The sequence below is a fragment of the Rhinopithecus roxellana genome, chromosome 13, assembly GCF_007565055.1.
Source record: "Rhinopithecus roxellana isolate Shanxi Qingling chromosome 13, ASM756505v1, whole genome shotgun sequence".
NCBI classification, from domain to species: domain Eukaryota; kingdom Metazoa; phylum Chordata; class Mammalia; order Primates; family Cercopithecidae; genus Rhinopithecus; species Rhinopithecus roxellana.
The window spans coordinates 97,892,798-97,916,880 of NC_044561.1; the positions used below are offsets into that span (position 1 = coordinate 97,892,798).

Genomic DNA, 24,083 nt, shown 5'->3' on the forward strand with positions numbered 1-24,083 from the left:
AATCCCAGTACTTTGGGAGGCCGAGGCAGGCAGATCATTTGAGGTCAGGAGTTCAAGACCAGTCTGGCCAATATGGTGAAATCCCATCTCTACTAAAAATACACAAAGTAACTGGTATGGTGACATATTCTTGTAGTCCCAGCTATTCGGGAGGCTGAGGCAGGAGAATCGCTGGAACCTGGGAGGTGGAGGTTGCAGTGAGCTGAGATCATGCCACTGCACTCCAGCCTGGGCGACAGAGGGAGAGAAGGAGAAGGACAAGGACAAGGAGAAGGAAAAGAAGAAGAGGAGGAGGAGGAGGAGGAGGAAGAGGAGGAAGAACTCCACCAGCAGATGGAGGTAAGCACTGATCCCATTCCACATGGGGTGAGGGTAGCTTCCAGGTTATCAATTCCCTGATACTTTCAGGTTGCACCTGAATTTGGCTTCTACTATCTTAAAGAAAGCAGAGAGGTAAGGTTTCCATATATGCTTGAGAAATAATACTGGCAAAGTACATAGAACTGTCTATCAAGGGTGCACTGAAATCAGGTGAGTTGCAGAGATGTGACATAGGACATCACAAACGCCTGCTACAAATGCTTAATAAAAGCATACATGAAGTGCAGCAAGAGGGGTGCACAGGCCCCCTTAAATCTTTGTGGTAGAAGACAGACGCTTATTGCCTGTGCAACATCCCTTCCTTTGGGGAACTACTTTTTTCTCCACTTCAATGTGATTGTGTTGATTCTATATAGTATGCAGAATAACAGCCTCCAAAGATACTCACATCACAACCCCTGGAACTTGTAACTGTGTTAGATTACACGAAAAAGGGGAATTAAGGTTGCAGAAGGAATTAAAATTGCTAATCAGCTGACTTGGAGTGGGGAGATTATCCTGGATTATCCAGTACACCCAATATAAACACAAAAGTCCTTATAAATAGAACAGGGAGACAGAAAAATGAGAACCAAAAAAATAAGAGCATGAGGAGGTTGCTGCTGTTGAGGATGGAGGAATACGGCACAAGCCAGGAGATGTAGGTGGCCCCTAGAAGGCGGAAAAGGCAAGGACACAGATTCTCTCCTAGAGCCTCCAGAAGGGAAGGCAGCCAAGCCATTACTTTGATTTTAGCCCAGTGGTTCCCATTTTAGACTAGTGACCTCTAGAACTGGGAGATAATCAATGTGTGCAACTTCAAGCCCCTAAATTTGTGGTAAATTGTTACATCAGCAATAGAAACTAATAGACTCCACATGATTTGATGAGGCTGATGGGGCCATATCCTCACTCCCAGAGCTGAGAACATGACCCAGCCATACATCAGCGTCTGTTGTGATTCATCCAAGAACAAATGCACAACCTAAGCAGGGCCTGGCCCTTTCCAATCCTAATGGGATATGGCCTCTATGGTCCTTCCACCCTTGTAATTACATTGGTCACAACAAGATCACAGCAAGAAGGGGTAAAAGCACAGAATATCTCTGTCTGTGGGAGGTTTTAAAGAGCCTGGTCCAGACTGGGCACAGTGGCTCATGCCTGTAATCCCAGCACTTTGGGAGGCTGAGATGGGTGGATCACCTGAGGTCAGGAGTTCGAGACTAGGACAGCAAACATGGTGAAACCCCGTTTCTACCAAAAAAAAAAAAAAAATCAGCCAGGAGTGGTGGCACACAGCTGTAGTTCCAGCTACTTGGGAGGCTGAGGTAGGAAAATCACTTGAGCCCAGGAGGCGGAGGTTGCAGTCAGCTGAGATTACACCACTGCACTCCAGCTTGGGTAACAGAGTGAGGCTCTGTCTCAAAACAAACAAACAAGCAAAAATCTAAATCTAAAAACAGGTCTAAAAAACATTATTTTGAAGTAGTAATGGGTATAGATGATACTTTAAGATGTCTGCAATCTGGAAATACCTGGGGGCTTTTTTGTTTGTTTGTTTGTTTTTACTTGTGACAAAATCACAATCCTGCTAATGTTGCTGTGGTTTGTTGCCCACATTCTTCATGGGAGGGGAAGGTCAGTTTCAGCTGGAAGTTAGTGAAAATAGGAATGATTCTTTTCCTAGCCAAGTTTTTGGACCTCCTAAATTTTTTTCAGACTCGTTGGGATCCACGGATTCAGGCTCATTTCAGGTTATTTCATATTCCGTAAAAATAAGCCTCCCCCTCCTGCCCACCTTTTATGTGTGCAAAAAAAAAAGGCTGGAGTGCAGTGGTGCAATCTCGGCTCACTGCAACCTCCGTCTCCCGGATTCAAGCTATTTCTCGTGCCTCAGCCTCTCAAGTATCTGAGATTACAGGTATGCACCACCATGCCCAGCTAATTTTTTGTATTTTTAGTAGACAGGGTTTCACATGTTGGTCAGGCTGGTCTCAAACTCCTGACCTCAAATGATCCACCTGCCTCGGCCTCCCAAAGTGCTGGGATTCAGGATGAGCCACCATGCCCAGCTCTATTTTTTTTGTTTGTTTTGAGACAGAGTTTTGCTCTTGTTGCCCAGGCTAGAGCGCAATGGTGCGATCTTGGCTCACTGTAACCTCCGCCTCCCAGGTTCAAGCGATTCTCCTGCCTCAGCCTCCAGAGTAGCTGGGATTACAGGCATGTGTCACCATGCCCGGCTAATTTTGTATTTTTAGTAGAGATGGGGTTTCTCCATGTTGGTTAGGCTGGTCTCAAACTCCTGACCTCAGGTAATCCACCCGCCTCGGCCTCCCAAAGTGCTGGGATTACAGGCGCGAGCCACTGCACCTGGCCTCTCACTTTTTTTTTTTTTTTTAATGGGGTCTCGCTCTGTCACCCAGGCTGGAGTACAGTGGTACAATCATAGCACCCTACAGCCTCGAACTCCTGGGCTCAAGCAATCCTCCTGCCTCAGCCTCTTGAGTAGCTAGGACTACAGACACTCACCACTGTGCCTATTATTATTATTATTATTATTTTGTAGAAATTGGGTCTTTCCCTATTGCCCAAGCTGGTCATGAACCCCTGGCCTCTCAAGTGTTCTTCCCTCAGCCTCCCAAAGCACTGAGATTACAAGTGTGAGCTGTGCTTGGTTCAGCCCGGGTAAGCCTACAGTTGAAATACCTCACAGGGTACCTCGAAGCTGCTACCCACCTTTCTGGGCTACTACCCCGCTGGATCCCTTGTCTCATGTGGGCATTGCCAACTAGCCAACATTCGCCCATTGGTGGACAACAACAAAACTATTGCTTATCATTATCGGGGGGCTGGCCAGGTGCCATACTCTTTTAAAGCATTACCTAATTCAGTCCTGTGGCCGGGCACAGTGGCTCATGCCTGTAATCCCAGCACTTTGGGAGGCTGAAGTGGGTGGATCACCTGAGGTCAGGAGTTCAAGTGCAGCCTGGCTAACATGTGGAAACTCCGTCTCTACTAAAAATACAAAAATTTGCCAGGCAAGGTGGTGACGGGTGCCTGTAATCCCCCAGCTACCTGGGAGGCTGAGGCAGGAAAATTGCTTGAACCCGGGAGGCAGAGGTTGCAGTGAGCCAAGATCACACCATTGTACTCCAGCCTGGGCCACAGAGTGAGACTCCATCCCAAAAAATTAAATAAATAAAAATAAAATAATTTAATCCTTGTGACAACGCAATGAGGCAGGTCCTACCATAATTCCCATCATATAGCTAATGCTCAGAGCAGTGGAGTGACTTGCCGAAGGAGAACAAGCAGTGAGGAGGCAGAGTCAGGATTCAAACCTGTCTGTCCGACTCCAGACTCAAATCCTCTAGCCACTTCACAAAACTCTTTTGCATGTTTTTGGGCCTCTGTGTGCATAACCATTTCCATCTGCCTGAAACACTTGCTCTGGTCTTTGCCTGGTAAACCCTCACTCCTTGCTTCAAATGCTGCAGGTACTCCCCCTTCCCTTGGCCCCTTGGCCTCACTGGTTCAGTGCACGTCAATCAGACTTCCAAGTGCTAGCACCTGCACCTGCAACCTTTTGCCTGAGCGCTTTCTGAAACTGTTGGTACCTGCTCTGCATACATACATTGAAGGGCTGAGTGCTAGGGAATTAATATCCCCAAAAGAGGCTCCCAACCAATGTTGATGGAAGCGGATGCATAAATCCCCGTCCCTCCATCCCTCCCAGACACAATCCACAGTTTCCCAGCATCCCCAAGAAGGATAAAGCTCCAGCTGCCTTGATAAGTCTTTTTTTTTTTTCTTTTTTTTTTTTTTTTTTGAGACAAGGTATGGCCCTGTCACCCAGGCTGGAGTGCAGTGGCGTGATCCCAGCTCACCGCAGTCTTGACTTCCCAGGCTCAAGCAATCCTCCTACTTCAGCCTCCTGAGTAGCTGGATCTATAGACATGCACCACTGTTCCCAGCTAATTTTTGTGTTTTTTGTAGAGACGGGGTTTCATCATGTTGCCCAGGCTGGTCTCTAACTCATGAGCTCAAGTTATCAGTCTGCCTCGGCCTCCCAAAGTTCTGGGATGACAGGTATGAGCCACCATGTCCAGCCTGATTCCCTTTTTTTTTTTTTAAGATGGAGTCTTGCTCTTGTCACCCAGGCTGGAGTGCAGTGGTACAGTCTTGGCTCACTGCAACCTCTGCCTTCAGGGTTCAAGCAATTCTCTTGCCTCAGCCTCCAGAGTAGCTGGGATTACAGGCACCTGCCACCATGCCTGGCTAATTTTTGTATTTTTAGTAGAGACGAGGTTTCACCATCTTGGTCAGGCTGGTCTCAAACTCCTGACCTCGTGACCTGCCCGCCTCAGCCTCCCAAAGTGCTGGGATTACAGGTATGAGCTACCGCACCCAACCCTGACTCACTTTCATTGACTTCTTTCCTTTTTCTGTCTCTCTCTTACTTCCTTACTGGTGTTTCCTGGGAGCATCACCTAAAACCATTGCTTGCACTGGAATCTCATCTCAGGGTCCACCTCTGGAGGACCCAAAGCATGCCTTCTCTGAGAAGCCTTCTTCACTTTCCTTAGCAGAGCTGGCTATTCCCTTTTCTGCCCATGGCCTGGGACACACTCCATGAAGGTTATATTCACACTGGCTTGCAGTGGTTAGTTGACATGTCAGGGTGTAGGTTTCCTATTGCTGCTATAACATTACCACAAATTTAGTGGCTTAAAGCAATGTTCATTTGTTGTCTCACAGTTCTGTAGGTGAGAGCCCCACTCTCACAAACTCTGGCTCAACTGAGCCATCTGCTTGGGGTCCCAGAAAGCCTCACTCAAGGTGGTGACAGGGCTGTGTTCCCTACTGCAAGCTCTGGGGATGGATCCCCTTCAGGTGTGGGCCAAATTCAGTTCCTTGTGGTCATAGGGCTGGGGTCCCACCTTCTTTGCTCGTTGTGAGCTGAGGGCCAGTCTTTGCTCCAAGAAGCTTCCTGCATTATTTCTCATGCTTTCCACATGGCCCCTTTGCAGGTCAAGTCTTTCTCACACTTAAAACTTCCCTGGCTTTTCCTTCTGCCACATCTCTCTGACTCCAGCTGGAGAAAATTCTCTGTTTTAGGGGATCATGTGATTAAATTGGAACCACCCATATAATACAGTATAATCTCCCTATTTTAAGTTTTTGGGTTTTTTTGAGACAGGGTCTTGCTCTGTCACCCAGGCTGGAGTTGGAGTGCAGTGGCACGATCACGGCATGCAGCCTCTACATCCTGGGCTCAAGTGATCCTCCCAGCTCAGCCTCCCAGGTAGCTGGGACTATAGGCCAGTACCACATGCCTGGATAATTTTTGTATTTTTTTTTTTTTTTTCTTTTTGTAGAGACAGAGTTTCACCATGTTGTCCAGGCTGGTCTTGAACTTTTGGGCTCAATCCCAAAGTACTGGGATTACAGGCATGAGCTACTGTACCCGGCCCATTTTCCCTATTGTTCCTATTACTTCCTGTTGTTGCCTTCATATGGTATTTCTACCTGGTCTCTAGCTCCCCGTATGGATACAGCCTTTGCAGAACTTTTTCTGTTATTATTAAACATGTAACCAGGCCTCACTTGTGCCTGACCTGATGGTCCATACCGCAGGTCTTCCTAGGATCAGAAATCAATCTTCCTTCCCAGATTTGTCCAGCACAGTTTGAGAAGAACAGTCCAATTACCTCATAAACTTCATGCTGAGGCTATAGATTTTCATTTCCTAATTTCTTTTGTTCCACTCTATGACTTCCTGTTTCTTTTCCTAGCTCCTAGTATGCTCTTGAAAGCACTGGTTGGTAACCAATTTCCGTTCCTCGACAAAGAAAACCCTGTTTACACTCAGGGTTTCCTACTCTGTTACATAAGGGTCCGACAGTCACATTTCCTCCTCATGCTGTACAAGCAGTTTATTTCAAGCTGCGTCTACACACAGCAACTGGACATTTGCAGAAATCTTAGGGCTACAGTCCTGCAGCATAGCCAGAGCCAAAGCAGAGTGCATTAGGGTTCAAGGCTACCCTGTGCCCTCTGCTTTCAAAGAAAATATCCTTGAGTGGTGGAATTTGGGTAATTTTAACTTTTTAAATTGGTTTTTCTTTTTTCTTGAGACAGAGTTTCTCTGTCTCCCAGGTTGGAGTGCAGTGGTGCAATCTCAGCTCACTGCAACCTCTGCCTCCGAGGTTCAAGTGATTTTCGTGCCTCAGCCCCTTGAGTAGCTGGGATTACAGGCGTGCCCCACAACGTTTGGCTAAGTTTTTGCATGTTTAGTAGACATGGGGTTTCTCCATGTTGGCCAGGCTGGTCTTGAACTCCTGGCCTCAAGTGATCTGCCCACCTTGGCCTCCCAAAGTGCTGAGATTACAGAACTGAGTTACCATGCCAGGACTAAATTTATTTTTCTGCTTTTCGAAATTATATAATCGTCATGTTTTACTTTTATACTCAGAGAAAAAAAAGAGCTTTCTTTAAAAAAAAAAAAAAAATCAATGATTGAATCAGCCTCTCTAACAGCCTGTCCAAAAAGAACTCCCCCTTTAGCGTGACTGGCTACTTCTTTCCAGACAGAAACTGAGGACCAGAGTGGGTAACCCGTAGCCCAGAGTAGGTAACCCGTGGCCGTCCGCCTAGTCAGCGACTGACTGGGGTCTTCATGTGATGACCCTGGGCATAGGTCTTATTTTAAGGTAGAAACCCCTGGAAGCTGACTTTGAGACAAGGACTCTTGTGCAAGTAGCTTATGTGGGAGGTGCTCCAGGAAACACCAGTGGGGAGGAGGGGAAAGGGGAGCGGGGGCAGAAAGGGGGAGGGCGGAGACTGAGACAGAGAGTAGCTAATTAAGGCACTGGGGAGAAAGGGAGCTGAGCTGCATTTGTCCTCAGGGGACCTCTGGGAGCCAGTGTGGAACACACCTCTGCACACTGCCCCTGCCGGGAAAGGCAGCTGGAGTGTTGAACATACCACCTCCCATCAGCCAGGCAGTAAGGGCTGCTTCCAGTGTGGGGCCAAGTCCTGGACACTCTGGCCTGCCATATGGGTGGTAAGGTGGGCTCTGGCAGCAAGAGGAAACCCTTGAGCAGCTGGCTTCCTCTTGTGAGGGAGTAGGGGCCCCTACTTCCAGAGGGCCATGAGCAGGGCCCCACCTGATGGAGAGGTCAGAGCGAGGGGACATGGTGGGCAACAAGAGCACCCCCTGCAGGTCTAACAGGGAACAGCCTACACTGGACCTAGAGGGGCATGGAGGTCCCTAACAGCCAAAGCCGTAAAGTTGCACTGCTGGTCACAGCGTGCCAATCTTCATTCAAGTGAATGGATTACCTCCGGGAAGTTAGTTACGAGAGGCAACACATTAATTCATGGCACCCAGTACCATCTATGTCAGTCGGGATTCTTTGGTTGCAAGTGACGAAACCCAATTCCGATCAGACCCAATTTCAAGCAGACACAAAGGGAAGGAGAAAGGGTACAACACTTCTTTGCATAAGCAGGAAAGGGAGGGTGCAAACTGTCTGTAATTCATCACATGGAGTGAGCACGAATTTTGCAATTTGTCTACCCAAAGGGAGTGCCTTTTTAAATTTTGTGCCCTAAACCATCTTCATGTTGGCAGCAGCTCAGTTATTCTCAGGAGAAGGATACCAGACACACAGAATGACAAGTGTCCTCCTCAAAACTGTGACAAATAAAGTAGCTGCCACCCAGCAGAAAATAGGCCCATGACGGAATGGTGACTGTTGTGGGCTAAACTGTGTCCCTCCAGCAGATATGTTAAGGTCCCAACCCCTGCTACCTGTGAATGTGACCTTATTTGGAAATAAGGTCCCTGCAGATGCAATCAGGTTAAGATGAGGTCATACTGGATGAAATGGGCCCTAATCCAATATGACTGGTGCCCTGGTAAGAAGGGAAGAGGCCAGGTGTGCTGGCTCATGCCTGTAATTCCAGCACTTTGGGAGGCTGAGGTGGGTGGATCACTTGAGCTCAGGAGTTCAAGAACAGCCTGGGCAACATGGTGAAACCCCATCTCTACCAAAAATACAAAAATTAGCCAGGTCTGGTGGCATGCGCCCTTAGTCCCAGCTACTCAGGAGGCTGAGGTGGGAGAATCGCTTGAGCCCAGGAGGCAGAGGTTGCAGTGAGCCAAGTTCGTGCCACTGTACTCCAACCTGGGTAGGTGACAGAATAAGACCCTATCTCAAAAAAAAAAAAAAAAAAAAAAAAAGAGAGAGAGAAGAAACACAAGACACAGTCACAAAAGGAAACACAGATACTCAAGGAGAGTGCTCTGTTGTGATGACAGGGATAGAGATTGGAGCAATGCAAGTAAGAACCCAGGAATGCCCAGAAGCTAAGAAAAAGGCTTGGAATAGATTCTCCCCCTAGAACATTCAGAGCACACGGTCCTTCCTACACCTTGACTTCTGGTCTCCAGAAATGTCAGAGAAGCCACTCAGGTTGCGATACTTTGTTATGGCAGCCCTGGGAAACTGATGCAGTTACTGATTGGACACTGGAGATCTAGAGGCAAGGAGGATGAAGTCCTGGGCAGGACAAGGATCTGCAGTGGGCTCAGCATGAGGACACAGGGCAGCTAGGGTGTAAAGGGAGCCGGTGCTGAACTGGAAGGTGAGGTGAGTGTGCACCCGTGTGCCTCCCACCTGGGCTGCTGCCCATGGCCAAGTCTTTCTATGTGAGGAGTGACTTCTTGCCCAAGCAAAGGTGACTAAGAGAAACACAGCATCCCCACCATTTCCTTTAGATGGTTGCAGATCTTCTCTTTGAAGCTGTTACCTGAAGGTAAAGTGAAGGGGGGCAATGCTCTGTGGGAGGTCATTCCTTCAAATCTAGACATTTTCTCATTTTCTTCGACTTCTGTTGAGTCTCCTTCTCCCACTCTGGCAGTAGCAATTTAACACTTAGCTAACCCTTGTTGAATGCTCACTATGTGTTAAACAATGTTTATTTTGTTTTGTTTTGTTTTGTTGAGAGACAGGTTCTCACTCTGTCGCCCAGGCTGGAATGCAGTGGTGAGATCACGGCTCACTGCAGCCTTGACCTCCTGGGCTCAAATGATCCTCTCACCTTGGCCTTCTGAATAGCCGGTTCTACTGATATGCACCACCGTGCCCAACCAATTATTTCAATTTCTTGTAGAGACAGGATCTCACTAGGTTGCGTAGGCTGATCTTGAACTCCCAGGCTCAAGTGATCCTCCTGCCTTTGCCTCCTGAAGTGCTGGAATTACAGATGTGAGCCACGGTGCCAGGCCAAAGTCTTAAGTCTTCACTGTCTCGTGCAATAGCAATAGCCATAGCCACATGTGGTGATGTATATTTAAATTTAAATTAATTAAAATTAGATAAAATTAATAACTCAGCCTGGGCATGGTGGCTCACACCTGTAATCCCAGCACCTTGGGAGGCCGAGGTGGGCGGATCACTTGCGGTCGGGAATTCGAGACCAGCCTGGACAACATAGTGAAAACCCTGTCTCTACTAAAAATACAAAACGTAGACAGACCTGGTGGTGGGCACCTGTAATCCCAGCTACTCCGGAGGTTGAGGCAGGAGAATTCCTTGAACCTGGGAGGCAGAAGTTGCAGTGAGCCAAAATCATGTCACTGCACTCCAGCCTGGGTGACAGAATTAATAATTCATTTTCTTGGTTGCACTAGCTACATTCCAAGCATTCAGTAGCCAGTGGCTACTGTATTGGACAGCATAGAACATTTCCATCATTGCAGAAAGTTTTACAGTGCTGTTCCAAGTCACTCGCATGTATTATCTTATGTAATCATCACACCCCCTCTAAGGTAGGTTCTACTATCATCTTCATTTTAAAGTTGAAGAAATTGAGGCTTAGGACACAGAACGAGTAAGTCAGAGGAACCAGGTTCGGCAGAGCATTCAGACTAGGCAGAGTTGAGGCGTCACGGATTTCACACATTTTCAGCAAGCTTGGCTCAGGTGAAGGCTCCGAGTAACCTGTTCTTTCCCACTTTTTCCTGCACTTCCTCACTGTCTATTCAGAATTCCCAGTTCCCTTAAGAATCAGGAAACTAACAAGGTAAATAGGGGTGTAGTAGCCAAATATTCTGGTACTTCTCTTTCTTCCAGTTCTCCTCTTTCCAGGTAAATGAGAGGATTATACTTTCTGATCCCTCATGAGCTTCCCAGGCTCATTGTTAAGTGAATAATGTGATTAATACTGGCCAATGAATTTAAGGCAAAGAGCCACTTCTGGGTTGAAAGTTTGTTTGTTTATTTATTTATTTATTTATTTATTTATTTATTTTTGAGACAGAGTCTCTCTCTGTCACCCAGCTGGAGTGCAGTGGTGCAATCTTGGCTCATTGCAACCTCCACCTCCCGGGTTCAAGCAATTCTCCTGCCTCAGCCTCCCAAGTATCTCGGACTACAAACATGGGCCACCATACCTGGCTAATTTTTTTTTTTTTTTTGGTTTGTATTTTTAGTAGAGATGAGGTTTCTCCATGTTGCCCAGACTGGTCTCGAACTCCTGGTCTCAAGTAATCTGCCCACCTCAGCCTTCCCAAAGTGCTGGGATTACAGGCATGAGCCACTGCGCCCAGCCTGGGTTGAAGGTTTAATAGATGGTGTAAGACCCTCCAGAGCTCTTTTCCTTCTGCAATGATGGCCAGCAATGCTCAAGATGGTGGTGCTCCATTGGTCTGTGATCTAGAAGGAGGCTGATGGTGACCAGGCACAGAGCCCTAGCTAACCCCGAATGAACATGATGTTTCAAGCAATGATTCTGAGGCTTTCAACACAGTATAACTCAACCCACACTAACCAATACGTACATACATACATGCAAAAGATGGTTGCTCTGAGACAATTTCACAGATGTGACCAATACAGAGACTTAGAAACTGAAACCGACAATTTCTACTCTTCTTTCTGGAAGTAAAAAATGTATGGCCGGTAAGGTGGCTTACACCTGCAATCCCAGCACATTGGAAGGCTGAGGTGGGAGGATCACTTGAGCCTAGGAGTTCAAGACCAGCCTGGGCAACATAGGGAGACCTTGACTTTATTTTTAAAAATTTAAAAATTAAGAAATGTATTTTTATTGCCAGCAAAGCCAGGTAGTTTGGTAGGATGCACACACACCTGAGAATATTTATCATCACTCTTCTGAAAAATTGAATTTCATCCTATAACTACTGTCTTTTGACAATTTCTTTAGTTTAATGTGGAGTCTGATACTTTGATGAGGCAGACGTAGACACTGAGTTATTTCTTCTAAAGAGATAAAGAAGGCAAATCACATCATTTTGCAATCCAAGAGATACCATTAAATGAGAAATAGTGAAATAAGGGATAAAAATTCCAACACAGTAGAAATCCAGGCATTTCAGAAGTTTTATCTCAGGTAGGTTCATTGAATTCAACTAGTAGTTTTGACCACTATGATTACAAAAGGCAACAGACATTTCTGAAAGGAATGGTATCGTGTCTTTCATTATTATTATTATTCTGAGATGGAGTCTTGCTCTGTTGCCCAGGCTTGAGTGCAGTGGGATGATCTTGGCTCACTGCAACCTCCACCTCCCAGGTTCAAGTGATTCTCGTGCCTCCGCCTCCTGAGTAGCTAGGACCACAGGGACTCGCCACCACTCCTGGCTAATTTTTGTATTTTTAGTAGAGATGAGGGTTTCACCATGTTGGCCAGGCTGGTCTCGAACTCCCGACCTCAGGTGATCCACCCACCTTGGTCTCCCAATGTGCTGGGATTTCAGATGTGAGCCAGTGCACCCAACCAGGAATGGTATCTTCTTTGTAGTTTCTATTCCTTGAGTCTATTGTTAATAGTCAATCCATTAATAAACCAGTATAAGCCAAAGTGTGGAGAGGAACACGAACACATGTAACTTATAGTTCTGCTCACAAGGAATTTACAATCTATGTGAAGAGAACAAAGTAAAATGAATGAAATAATAGTGAACCATGGCCAGGCACGGTGGCTCACACCTGTAATCCCAGCACTTTGGGAGGCCGACACAGAAGGATTGCTTGAGCCCAGGAGCTCAAGATCAGCCTGGGCAACCAGGAGTGAGACTTTCTCCCTCTACAAAAAAATCTATTTATTTATGTATGTATTTATATATTTTTTTGAGACAGGGTCTCGTTCTGTTACCCAGGTTGTAGTGCAGTGGTGTGATCTCAGCTCATGGCAACGTCTGCCTTCCAGGCTTCAGTGATCTACCCACCTTGGCTTCCAAGGTAGCTGGGACTACAGGTGTATGCCACCATGCCGAGCTAATTTTTAAATTTTTTGTATCTCACCATGTTGCCCAACCTGGTCTCGAACACCTGGGCTCAAGTGATCCACCTGCCTGGGCCTCCCAAAATGCTGGGATTACAGGCATGAGTCACTGTGCCCAGACTCTACAAAAAAATTTTAAAAATTAGCCAGGCATGGTGGCACATGCCTGTAGTCCCAGCTTCTTGGGAGACTGAGGTGGGAGGATTGCTTGTGCCCCAGGAGGCTGCAGTGAACTATGATTGCACCACTGTACTCCAGCCTGGGCTACAGAGAGAGACCCTGCTCCAAAAAAAAGAAGAAAGGAAGGAGAGGAGAGGAGGGGAGGGGAGGGGAGGGGAGGAAAGGGGAGGGGATAGTGAACCACTTATAAGAGTAAAAAATATAGATGCTCACCACTTTCCTCAGCATCTTTTGCTCGAACCTCAGCCAATTATTTCTCATTCTGTATCCATCTCTGAAAGGTCATATTATTAATTGAAATACTTCACTCACTCCCCACTTATTCATGCCATTTTCTCAGTAAATGTGTGATCCATCCCCCTAGATGGATGGAATATATTTATTGACTCGTTGGTTTTGGGCCACATAACCTACTTTAACCAGTGAAAAATGGGAAGTGACAATGTGCCAGTTCTGTGCCTAGGCCTTAAGAAGCCACATGTGTTCCTGCCTGCCCCTCTGCTATATGAATGAAAAGAACATGTGTAAGAAGATTAGAGATACATGGAGGTAAGTCAGGTCATCCCAGCTGAGCCTGCCTAGATCAGCTGACACCCAGACAACTCCTAGATGCATGAGCAAAATGGCACCGTATGCTATAAAGAATTTATGGGCTGTTTGTTACACAGTAATAGCTAACTGACACACATGCTCTAGGTTGGATTTAGCTGATTCTCACAGCCCTTGTAGGGCTTTATTGCACTTAGCTATCCATATATCCTGTCTCTTCTACTATACTGTGACATCTTACTGGGATTTTTCATCTTTCTATCCCCAGCACCTAACCCGTCTCTAGCTCACAATGTACACTCAATATATGCTTGTTGAGTAAAAATCCGGGAGAAAGAATGAGTAAATGAATAGAATTAGCCATATGGATTTTGATTTCTAAATTGTCCTTGAACAGCTGGGCACGGTGACTCATGCCTGTAATCTTAGCACTTTGGGAGGCCAAGACGGGTAGATTTCCTTGAGCTCATGAATTCAAGACCAGTCTGGACAACATGGTGAAACCCTGTCTCTACCAAAACTGTAAAAAATTAGCCAGGCGTGGTGGCGTGCACTGGTGGTCCCAGCTACTCGAGAGACTAAGGTGGAAGGAACCCTTGAGCCTGGGTGTGAGCCGTGATCACAACACTGCATGCCAGCCTGAGTGACAGAGTGAGACCCTGTCTCAAAAAAAAATAAGAAAAATAAATAAATAAATTGTTCTGGTAGGTTCAAAAGAACTTGTTATGCAGGAAGGAGGGGAGGAAGTTTATAAAACTGCTTTCAAAATTTTAAATACTGTATAAATTATTGCATGATTTTGTCTATATGTATGTTGAAACGGTACATAAAATAACAATCATATCTAGCATATCTATTATTATAATAGTGCCTTTAACATCACCTCCCAAAAAACAACCAGCCAAGATACACCTTACCTTAAAATGAAACATTTTTTCAGGTATTGATCAATGAAAAAAAAATATTTTTAAAAATTCTTGGTAGAAGCCAGGCATGGTGTCTCATGCCTGTAATCCCAGCACTTTGGGAGGCTGAGGTGGGCAGATCGCTTGAGGTCAAGAGTTTGAGACCAGCCTGGCCAACATGGTGAAACTCCATCTCTACTAAAAATACAAAAATTAGCCCGGCGTGGTCTCACATGCTTGTAATCCCAGCTACTTGGAATGCTGAGGTATAAAAATCACTGGAACCTGGGAGATAGAGGTTGCAGTGAACTGAGATGGAGATCCTGCCATTGCACTCCAGCCTGAGTGACAGAGTGACAATCTGTCTCAGAAAAAAAAAAAGAAGCAGCCCGGGCGCAGTGGCTCATGCCTGTAATCCTAGCACTTTGGGAGGCCGAAGACGATGGATCACCTGAGGTCAGGAGTTTGAGACCAGTCTCTACTTGGGAGGCTAAGGCAGGAGAATCACTTGAATCTGGGATATGGAGGTTGCAGTGGGCTGTGATCATGCCACTTCACTCCATTCAGCCTGGGTGACAGAGTGAGACTCCGTCTCAAAACAAACAAACAAACAAAAAACTTGTTAGGTAGGAAATGTGTGTTTGAGTCCATGGGGAAAAGAATTTGATTGATCTGGATAGTTGCTTCGCTCCCAGGAAAATGTTTTCACTCATCCAAAAAACGTGTGTCCCTTCCCAGGGACCAGGGCAAAGCACTCATGGCACCGTGGAGGGAGTTATCACAGGAGTGGCAGAGGACAAAGTGATCATGCCTGCGGATACCTAGGGTTACAAAATCATCTGCTATCTTCCTAGGTAAATGTGTTGCTCATATGGGAGGAATGCACAATGGAACATTTTTTCTAAATAAAAAATAGATTTCAACAGAGCACAATCATACTGCTATCTGTTTTATAGATGGAAAAGTAAATTTCACAACTTCCTTGAAATAAAAACATGAGACTGGCCTAAAGTTTTCTAAGCAATTTTACAGTAGTTTGACAACTGTTTGTCCTTCTTTTCCAGGGCGTTAAACTGGCCTCCATTTATGATGACTTTTAAACACAAAGAAGAATGTGTATTGTTTATAGTAAAAGGAAATATCTGATTTTAGAAATTTCCTTTTCACATGCTCTGTATTTGCTATAGACTGAATGTTCATGTCCCCACAAAATTCATACATTAAAACCTAATCCCCAGTGCAATGGGCTAGGAACTGGGGCCTTTGGGAGGTGATTAGGTCATGAGGGTGGAGTCCTCATGAAAGGGATTAGTGTCCTCATAAAAGAAACCCCAGGCCAGGCACAGTGGCTCAAGCCTATAATCCCAGCACTTTGGGAGGCTGAGGCAGGTGGATCACCTGAGGTCGGGAGTTCAAGACCAACCTGACCAACATGGAGAAATCCCATCTCTACTAAAAATACAAAAAATTGCCGGGCATGGTGGCGCATGCCTGTAATCCCAGCTATTCTGGAGGCTGAGGCAGGAGAATCGCTTGAACCTGGGAGGCGGAGGTTGCGGTGAGCCAAGATCGTACCATTGCACTCCAGCCTGGGCAACAAGAGCAAAATTCTGTCTCAAAAAAAAAGAGAGACGCCAGAGAGTTCCCCTGTCCCCTTCTGCTATGCAAGATTAGAGCAAGAGACAGCCATTTATGAACCAGGAAGTGGGCCCTCACCAGAGGCTGAATCTGCTATTGCCTTGTTCTTGAAATTCACAGCTACCAGAACTGGGAGAAATGGATTTCTGTTGTTTATAAGCCACCCAGGCTATGATATTCTGTTATAACAGCCGCAGTGGACCAAAACAGTATTTAATCATTCATTTAATGGCAAGTTAAAACAAAAGAATTTGGGATTTTAAGACAGTCACAAATTGTGTTTTAATCAGATCATATTCTTTGGTTTGTTAGCCTATTTGGAGGTGGTGAAACAAACAAAAGCGAAAAATTTTCAAAAGTTCTATATGAAAACTAAATCTCTTTCCCACTGTAAGTCTGAAATTATGTTTCCTCCCCAGAGGCACACTCTCATAAGCATTTTATATGTGTTTAAATTTTAAACAAACACAAACCTTCTAACACCTGCTGTTTCGTATCTTGTCTTTTTCATGTGGGAAAGAAAAAGATCTTGGAGCTCATTCCATAAGTGACTTGCATTTCAACAGGATTCTTCAAAAGTGACAAGAAAACACAGGAAACCAACACCATTTTGAATCGTTTTCTCATGAAGCTGATTGGCAAGCATTCCTTCATGAAATCGCTCAGCACGTAATCTGGCATTCATGAGCTGTATGTATGGAAAACTCAAGGAGTCTGAGGTGTGAGCAATCAACTGAAGGCACATCTTGTAATGGCCATTGATTCTGTGAACATTAGCAGCATTAATATGTGCTTTGTGATAATAGAAGGTTTGTCATTATTTCAATGTCACCGTTGGAGATTATGAGGCATAGAAAAGTATAGAGTAGGGAAATGCAAATTAAAATAACAATGAGACACAATTTCAGAGCCATTAGATTGGCAACTTTTTCAATCCTGATAACACTAACTGTGGTGAGGGTGGAGAACCAGAAACAGGCTTTTATACTCAGTCTGTGGGAGGGAAAAATTGGAATAATTACAATAGAGAACAATTTTGCAGTGCTTAGTAAAGTTGAGACGTACATAATTTCAATTCACCAAATATACTTTTTTTTTTAAGCAGGTTTTTTTGTTGTTCTTTTTGAGACAGAGTCTTGCTCTGTTGCCCAGGCTAGGGTCCAGTGGTGCGATCTCGGCTCACTGCAACCTCTGCCTCCTGGGTTCAAGCGATTCTCATACATCAGCCTCCTGAGTAGATGGAATTACAGATGTGTACCACCACGCCCAGATAATTTTTTGTATTTTTAAGAGAGATGGGGTTTCTCTATGTTGGCCAGGCTGGTCTCAAACTCCTGACCTCAGGTGATCTGCCCACCTTGACCTTCGAAAGTGTTGGGATTACAGTCATGAGCTACCACGTCCAGGCAAATTTACTTTTGTATAAATACCCAAGCAAGTTCTTGAGCTTATGGGTCAGTGCGTGTGTACCTAAGCCTGTTCATTGCAACATTTCTTGGGATAGTAAAACAATGGAATACTACAGAGTAGTTCAAATAAATGCATGAATTAGGCTGGGCACGGTGGCTCACGCCTGTAATCCCAGCACTTTGAGAGGCCAAGAGAGGCAGATCACTTGAGGTCAGGAGTTAGAGACCATCCTGGCCAACATGGTGAAACCCCGTCTCTACCAAACATACAAAAATTAGCTGGGTATGGTGGTGCATGCCTGTAATCCTAACTACTCAGGAGGCTGAAGCCGGAGAGTCGCTTGAACCCAGGAGGCAGAGGTTGCAGTGAGCCGAGATGGCTCCACTGCACTCCAGCCTGGGCAATAAGAGTGAGACTCTGTCTCAAGAAAAACAAACAAAAACAATGTAAAAGCATGATACCATTTAAATTCTCTTAAATAATGCTTTGTGTTGTTTGTGGACATGTATTCTCCAGCTGTCACATCCTCCTCCTGGCCTTCTCTGCCTCCCTCTGGCCCTGGGAAGCTTTACGGACTTTGTCAGGGAACTCGTTTCTTTGTCTTTGGTTGGGTTCATCCAATGGGAAGCACCAGTAAGAGTCTGAGGGGAGAATAAGAGAGAGGCAGGGGGAATTAACTCTGGTTCTCTCCTTGCCTACTCCCTCTTTGCCAGGGGTTTGCAGAGGCTGCATTTGTTCACTGAAGACCACAAGTACTGTTGGTAACCCTCTGCTACAGTGGCAAGTCTTTCTGAGTTCTGTAGCAGGGGACCTTCAATTGCTACCCCCAAGATGCTTCACCATCCCTTGCTGAGGTCCCTTATTGCAGCCTCCACATTTGCAAAGGGAACTTTTATGAAATTGTCTTCCATGACCCCGTTTGCACACACCTGTCAAGTCCCTGAATGATGCACATATTTATGTGGGGAGATTTAAATCTATGCTCACTAGTTGACCGGGCGTGGTGGCTCACATCTATAATCCCAGCACTTTGGGAGGCTGAGATGGGAGGATTGCTTGAGGCCAGGAGTTCAAGACCAGCTTGTTCAACATAGCAAGATCCTGTCCCTATTATTTAAATAAAAAGAAAAAGAAAAAATGAAGTAAATAAAACTATGCTCACTAATGATATCTCTCAGTTCAGGAAGCTGGTTACCTCTGCAAAAGGAAGTACAAGAAAGGATTGGGGCAGGGTGGAAGGAGTTAGCTGTAGTTGCATAGTTTTTCTTTTTTAAAATTTAATTTAATTAATTTATTTCTTTGACATGGAGTCTAGCTCTGTTGCCTGGGTTGGAGTGCAGTGGCAAGATCTCGGCTCACTGCAACCTCCACCTCCCGGGTTCCAGCAATTCTCCTGCCTCAGCCTCCTGAGTAGCTGGGATTACAGGCATGTGCCACCATGCCCGGCTAATTTTTGTATTTTCAGTAGAGTCGGGGTTTCACCATGTTGGCCAGACTGGTCTCAAACTCCTGACCTCAGGTGATCCGCCTGCCTCAGCCTCCCAAAGTGCTGGGATTACAGGCATTAGCCACTGCACCCAGCCAGTTTTATTTTTTTAAATACATATATATTTTTTATTTTTTAAAATTTATTTTAAAAAATAAATTATTATTTTTTTAAAATCACACCAGAATCTATTGTGTAAGAATGTTTAAATTCATTAAATCTGAGTGGTTAATACATGGGTATCATATCATAATGATTATTATTTTTGTTTTGATTGAAATTTTTTTTGTTTTTGAGAGAGTCTCATTCTGTCGCCCAGGCTGGAGTGCAGTGTCTCAATCTCAGCTCTCTCCAACCTCTGCCTCCCAGATTCAAGCGATTATCCTACCTCAGCCTCCCAAGTAGCTGAGATTACAGGCAGGCATCACCATGCCCAGGGTACTTTTTGTGTTTTTAGTAGAGATGGAGTTTCACCATGTTGGCCAGGCTGGTCTCAAACTTCCAACCTCAGGTGATCCACCTGCCTTGGCCTCCAAAAGTGCTAGGATTACAGGCATAAGCCACTGTGCCCGGCCTTCAAACATTTTTAAAAATATTTTCCTTGCATAAAGAGGTTTAAAAAAAATGAAGCGTGGCCGGGCGCGGTGGCTCACGCCTGTAATCCCAGCACTTTGGGAGGCCGAGACGGGCGGATCACGAGGTCAGGAAATCGAGACCATCCTGGCTAGTATGGTGAAACCCGGCTCTACTAAAAACACAAAAATCAGCCGGCGCGGTGGCGGGCGCCTGTAGTCCCAGCTACACCGGAGGCTGAGGCAGGAGAATGGCGTGAACCCGGGAGGCGGAGCTTGCAGTGAGTGGAGATCCGCCACTGCACTCCAGCCTGGGCGACAGAGAGAGACTCTGCCTCAAAAAAAAAAAAAAAAAAAAAGAAGGGTTTCCTAATTCAGAATGATACAAGGGTGTCACCTGAGGCCCAAGACAGATTGCATGCGTTGGAAAGTTCTCCCTCACCTGGGATGCCCCAGATCCTCTCTTCACCAGCACCTTCTTCAGAGACACAAGAGAGGCTGAGCATGGTGGCTCACACCTGTAATCCCAAAACATTGGAATGCTGAGGTGGGAGAATCACTTGAAACCAGGAGTTTGAGAGCAGCCTGGGCAATATAGCAAGACCCCATCTCTACAAAAAGTTTTTAAAAAATTAGCCCAGTATGGTGGCATGCATGTAGTCCTAGCAAATCAGGAGGCTGAGGCAAGAGGATTGCTTAAGCCCAGGAGGTCAAGGCTGTAGTGAGGTAAGACTGCACACTGCACACTACAGCCTGGGCAACAAGATAAATTCTGTACAAGTAGATGAGGCAGTTCTGCCTCTTTGCCTAAAGATTGTGGGAAGTGTGCAACTGCAATGATAAAAAGGACACTCTATGTGACAGCAAGATAAAATTGGCTCCCAGTCAACTGTGAAAGGCATTGCATGGGTGACAGATGAGTGTTATTAACAGAACAGATTATTTGCATCTTTCTATTTCTGCAAATTATTCTTGTTAACTACAACCTAAACTCGTCTGTTTCCATGTTGTTGAGGAAGTTCTCTGTGTAGCCAAAATAGACACAAAACACTGTTGAAAATTGCACAATTGCTCAAATTCCTTGAGTAAAACATTTGGTACTCTTGAAATCTTCGAACTAGAGTCAAAGCCTGTATTGCCTTACCCAAGGTAACTGGTGGATGCGCGTGTGTGCGCGCGCGCGTGCGTGCACACGCAAGTGCCTGCATGCAGCAAACAAGTTACATTTATTTCTGTAAAAAAGTAAATAATACTGAAGTGTAGAGTTGATATGACAGCTTTGCTACCCCAGCCTTACCCAAGTCCCTTCCTTCATCAGAAATAAACTCTGCTATTAATGAGACATGTTTTCTACTGGGTCATTTTCTATACATATATAGGCACATGCATATATATATTACCTTTAGTATTAAGGCTTTGATATCATGTTTGGTGTTCTACAACTTGCTTTTCTCTAATATGCAAAAGTTTTTATTTATTGATAAATTACTGTGAGACACACACAGTTCAAAATGTTGTGTATGGCCAGGCAAAGTGGCTCACAGCTATAATCCCAGTACTTTGGGATGCTGAGGCGGGTGGATCGCTTGAGCCCAGGAGTTTGAGACCACCCTGGGCAACATAGCAAGATCCCATCTCTACAAAAAAATAAAAATTAGCCAAGCACCGTGGTGCACTCCTGTAGTCCCAGCTACAGTCCCAGGAGGCTGACATAGGAGGATTGCTTCAGCCCGGGAGGTCGAGGATACAATGAGCCATAATAACGCCACTGCACTCTACTCTAGATGATAGAGCAAGTCCCTGTCTCAAAAAGAGAAAAAAAAAAAAATACTATGCATGCATTGGCCTATTTAATTCTCATTAACAGCCCTAGAAGGCACATAATACTATCTTTCCCATTTTACAAATGGGGAAGTGGAAACTTAGAGTGCTTTAAGCGGCTTCTCCAAGGTCTGATAGACAGGAAGTTTCAGAAACATGATTTGAATCCAGACAGGGCCTCAGTGGTTACCCCTGAGCTATGGTGCTCTATCTTGTCACGTCACCACATATAGCTCTCTTTAATTGTTTTAGGTGCTGTGTGGTTTTTCAACAGAATGGATGAATCATAGTTTACATAACCATTCTTCCATGCTAGACATTTGTGTTGTTTCCAGTGTTTTGTGACTCATGCCTCTTCTTGTACACACCTCTTCATGCACATGGGCAAATATTTATCTGGACTCGATACCTGAAATTGGAACCACTGTGTCATAGGGCATGCATACCTAAAGTATTGACATATACCACTAAGTTCTTTTCAGAAAGGGCTCCATCAATTTTCAGTTCCACACATAGATTCTTGGTATTATTAGCTAGAATAACCATCCCCACAAACTCTGATTGCTATTGATTTTTAAGGTATTTGCTAAAGTGATTGGCAAAAAAAAAAAAAAAATTTTATTAATGGTTGTGACCTCTACTTCCTTCATTTTTAATGAGATTAAAATCTTTTCATATATTTATTGGACTTTTTTCTTCAACTTCTGTAAATTGCTGTTATCTGTTGTTCCATTTTCTATTGATTTTTTCTTATTGACTTGTTATATATATACATATATATACACACAAACATATATATATGTATATAATGATTAAAATTCTTTTTCTGGCCAAGCATGGTGGCTCACACCTGTAATCCTAGCACTTTGGGAGGTCGAGGTGGGCAGATTGCTGGATCCCAGAAGTTTGAGCCTGGGCAACATAGTGAAAATCCGTCTCTACAAAAAATACAAATAATTAGTTGGGTATGGTGGTGCGTGCACCTGTAGTCCCTGCTACTTGGAGGGGTTGAGGTTAGAGGACCACTTGAGCCCAGAAGGTCGAGGCTGCAGTGAGCCGAGATCATACCACTGCACTCCAGCCTGGGTGACAAAGTGAGACCCTGTCTCAAAATAAATAAATAAAAATTTTTTAGAAAAATAAAACTATTTTTCTGCTCTGCACATTGTAAATACTTTTTCTCAGTTCATCTCCTACTGTTAAGTTCATTTTTGGTGTCTTTTGACTCAAGAAATGTTTAATTCTCATGAAAACAAATTCAATGGTCTTTTTGGGGGGAGTTCTGGGGCTGAGTCTCACTCCCCGCTTTTAGAAAAACCTTTGTTTCTTACAAAAAATATAAATATGTAATACATGTTTATTGTAGACAATATAGGCACTACAGATAAATAAAAAGTAAAAGCAAAAATCAAGTATAAACCTATTCCTCAGTTACAAAGATTATTAATATTTTGGTATTTCCTACTAGTGCTTTAAACATAAGAACAGATATAATTCAATATTATATATATTTAAAAACAGATCTGATATGATTAGGCTTTGTGTTCCCACCCAAATCTCATCTTGAATTGTAATCCCCGGGTGTTAACAGAGAGACATGGTAGGAGGTGATTGGATCATGGGGGCAGCTCCCCCATGCTGTTTTCATGATAGTGAGTTCTCACGAGATCTGATGGTTTTATAAAGAGTAGTTTTTCCTGTGTTTACACGTGCTCTCTCCCTCTCCCCACACCCCTGGCCTCATCTGCTACCATGTAAGATGTGCTTGCTTCCCCTTCTGCCACGATTGTAAGTTTCCTGAGGCCTCCCTAGTCATGCGAAACTGTGGGTCAGTTAAACCTCTTTCCTTCATAAATTACCCAGTCTAGGGAAGTTCTTTATAGCAGCATGAGAACAGACTAATACAAGATCACTTTTTTATTTTTAATTTTTATTTTATTTATTTATTTATTTTAGATAGAGTTTTGCTCTTGTTGCCCAGGCTGGAGTACAATGGTACAATCTTGGCTTACTGCAACCTCCACCTCCTGGGTTCAAGCAATTCTTCTGCCCTAGCCTCCTGAGTAGCTGGGATTATAGGTGTACACCACCATGTCCGGCTAATTTTGTATTTTTAGTAGAGACAGAGTTTCACCATGTTGGTCAGGCTGGTCTCGAACTCCTGACCTCAGGTAATCCACCCACCTTGGCCTCCCAAAAGTGCTGGGATTACAGGAGTGAGCCACTGTGCCTGGTCCAAGGTCACTTTTTTAAAAAAAGGATTCTGGTCTCCAGCTCTCCTTCCCTCCTTCACAGGCCCCACCTCAGCATTTAAATGTCATCTGGAACTTTGCCTGAGCCCCAGATTCTCATGGGTCTCATTTGCTGTCTTGCTTCAGACACTGAAGGAACTGAGCACAAACTTTCCATTATTTTCAAAGGGGACAACATATTGAGTTTCTGAGGCTGTTAGAAAAATATATGATTTGTGCCACTAAAGTTAAAGATAGAGGGCATTTTTTTAGTGGACAGAAAAGTAATAAATATTAGGAGCATTGTTTCACTCTCAAATATCATTATAATCATGAAGAAGGAAGAAAAATAATCACTCATGATACCATTACCACCTGTTTTCACATTTTTAATGACAGTCAGCAAAACTGGTAGGTTTAAAAGAACAATTATCGTGCTCGCTTCGGCAGCACATATACTAAAAGAACAATTATCAACTTCTTCTCACCTCGATTTTCTGCTAGTGAATTTCAATGTTGCGTGTTGAGGGCTTCTGTTGCAACATATGTGTGTTCATTTCTGCCTATACACGTGGCATCTCTCCAGCTATTAAGCCACCCACAGTTAATTCATGTA

General features: G+C 44.6%; 1 long non-coding RNA gene across 3 annotated transcripts; it reads left to right on the forward strand.

The window, feature by feature from the left end:
* Nucleotides 1–202: 202 nt before the first annotated feature.
* Nucleotides 203–17,107, forward strand: LOC115892888. 3 transcript variants are annotated; one of them, XR_004052803.1, is made up of 4 exons: nt 214–339; nt 13,319–13,404; nt 15,048–15,163; nt 16,468–17,107. It is a non-coding gene; the product is annotated as an uncharacterized LOC115892888 (long non-coding RNA). The 3 variants fall into 3 exon arrangements; XR_004052805.1 differs by lacking the exon at nt 13,319–13,404 and having other exon boundaries at nt 203–339; XR_004052804.1 differs by lacking the exon at nt 15,048–15,163.
* The last annotated feature ends 6,976 nt before the right edge of the window (nt 17,108–24,083 follow it).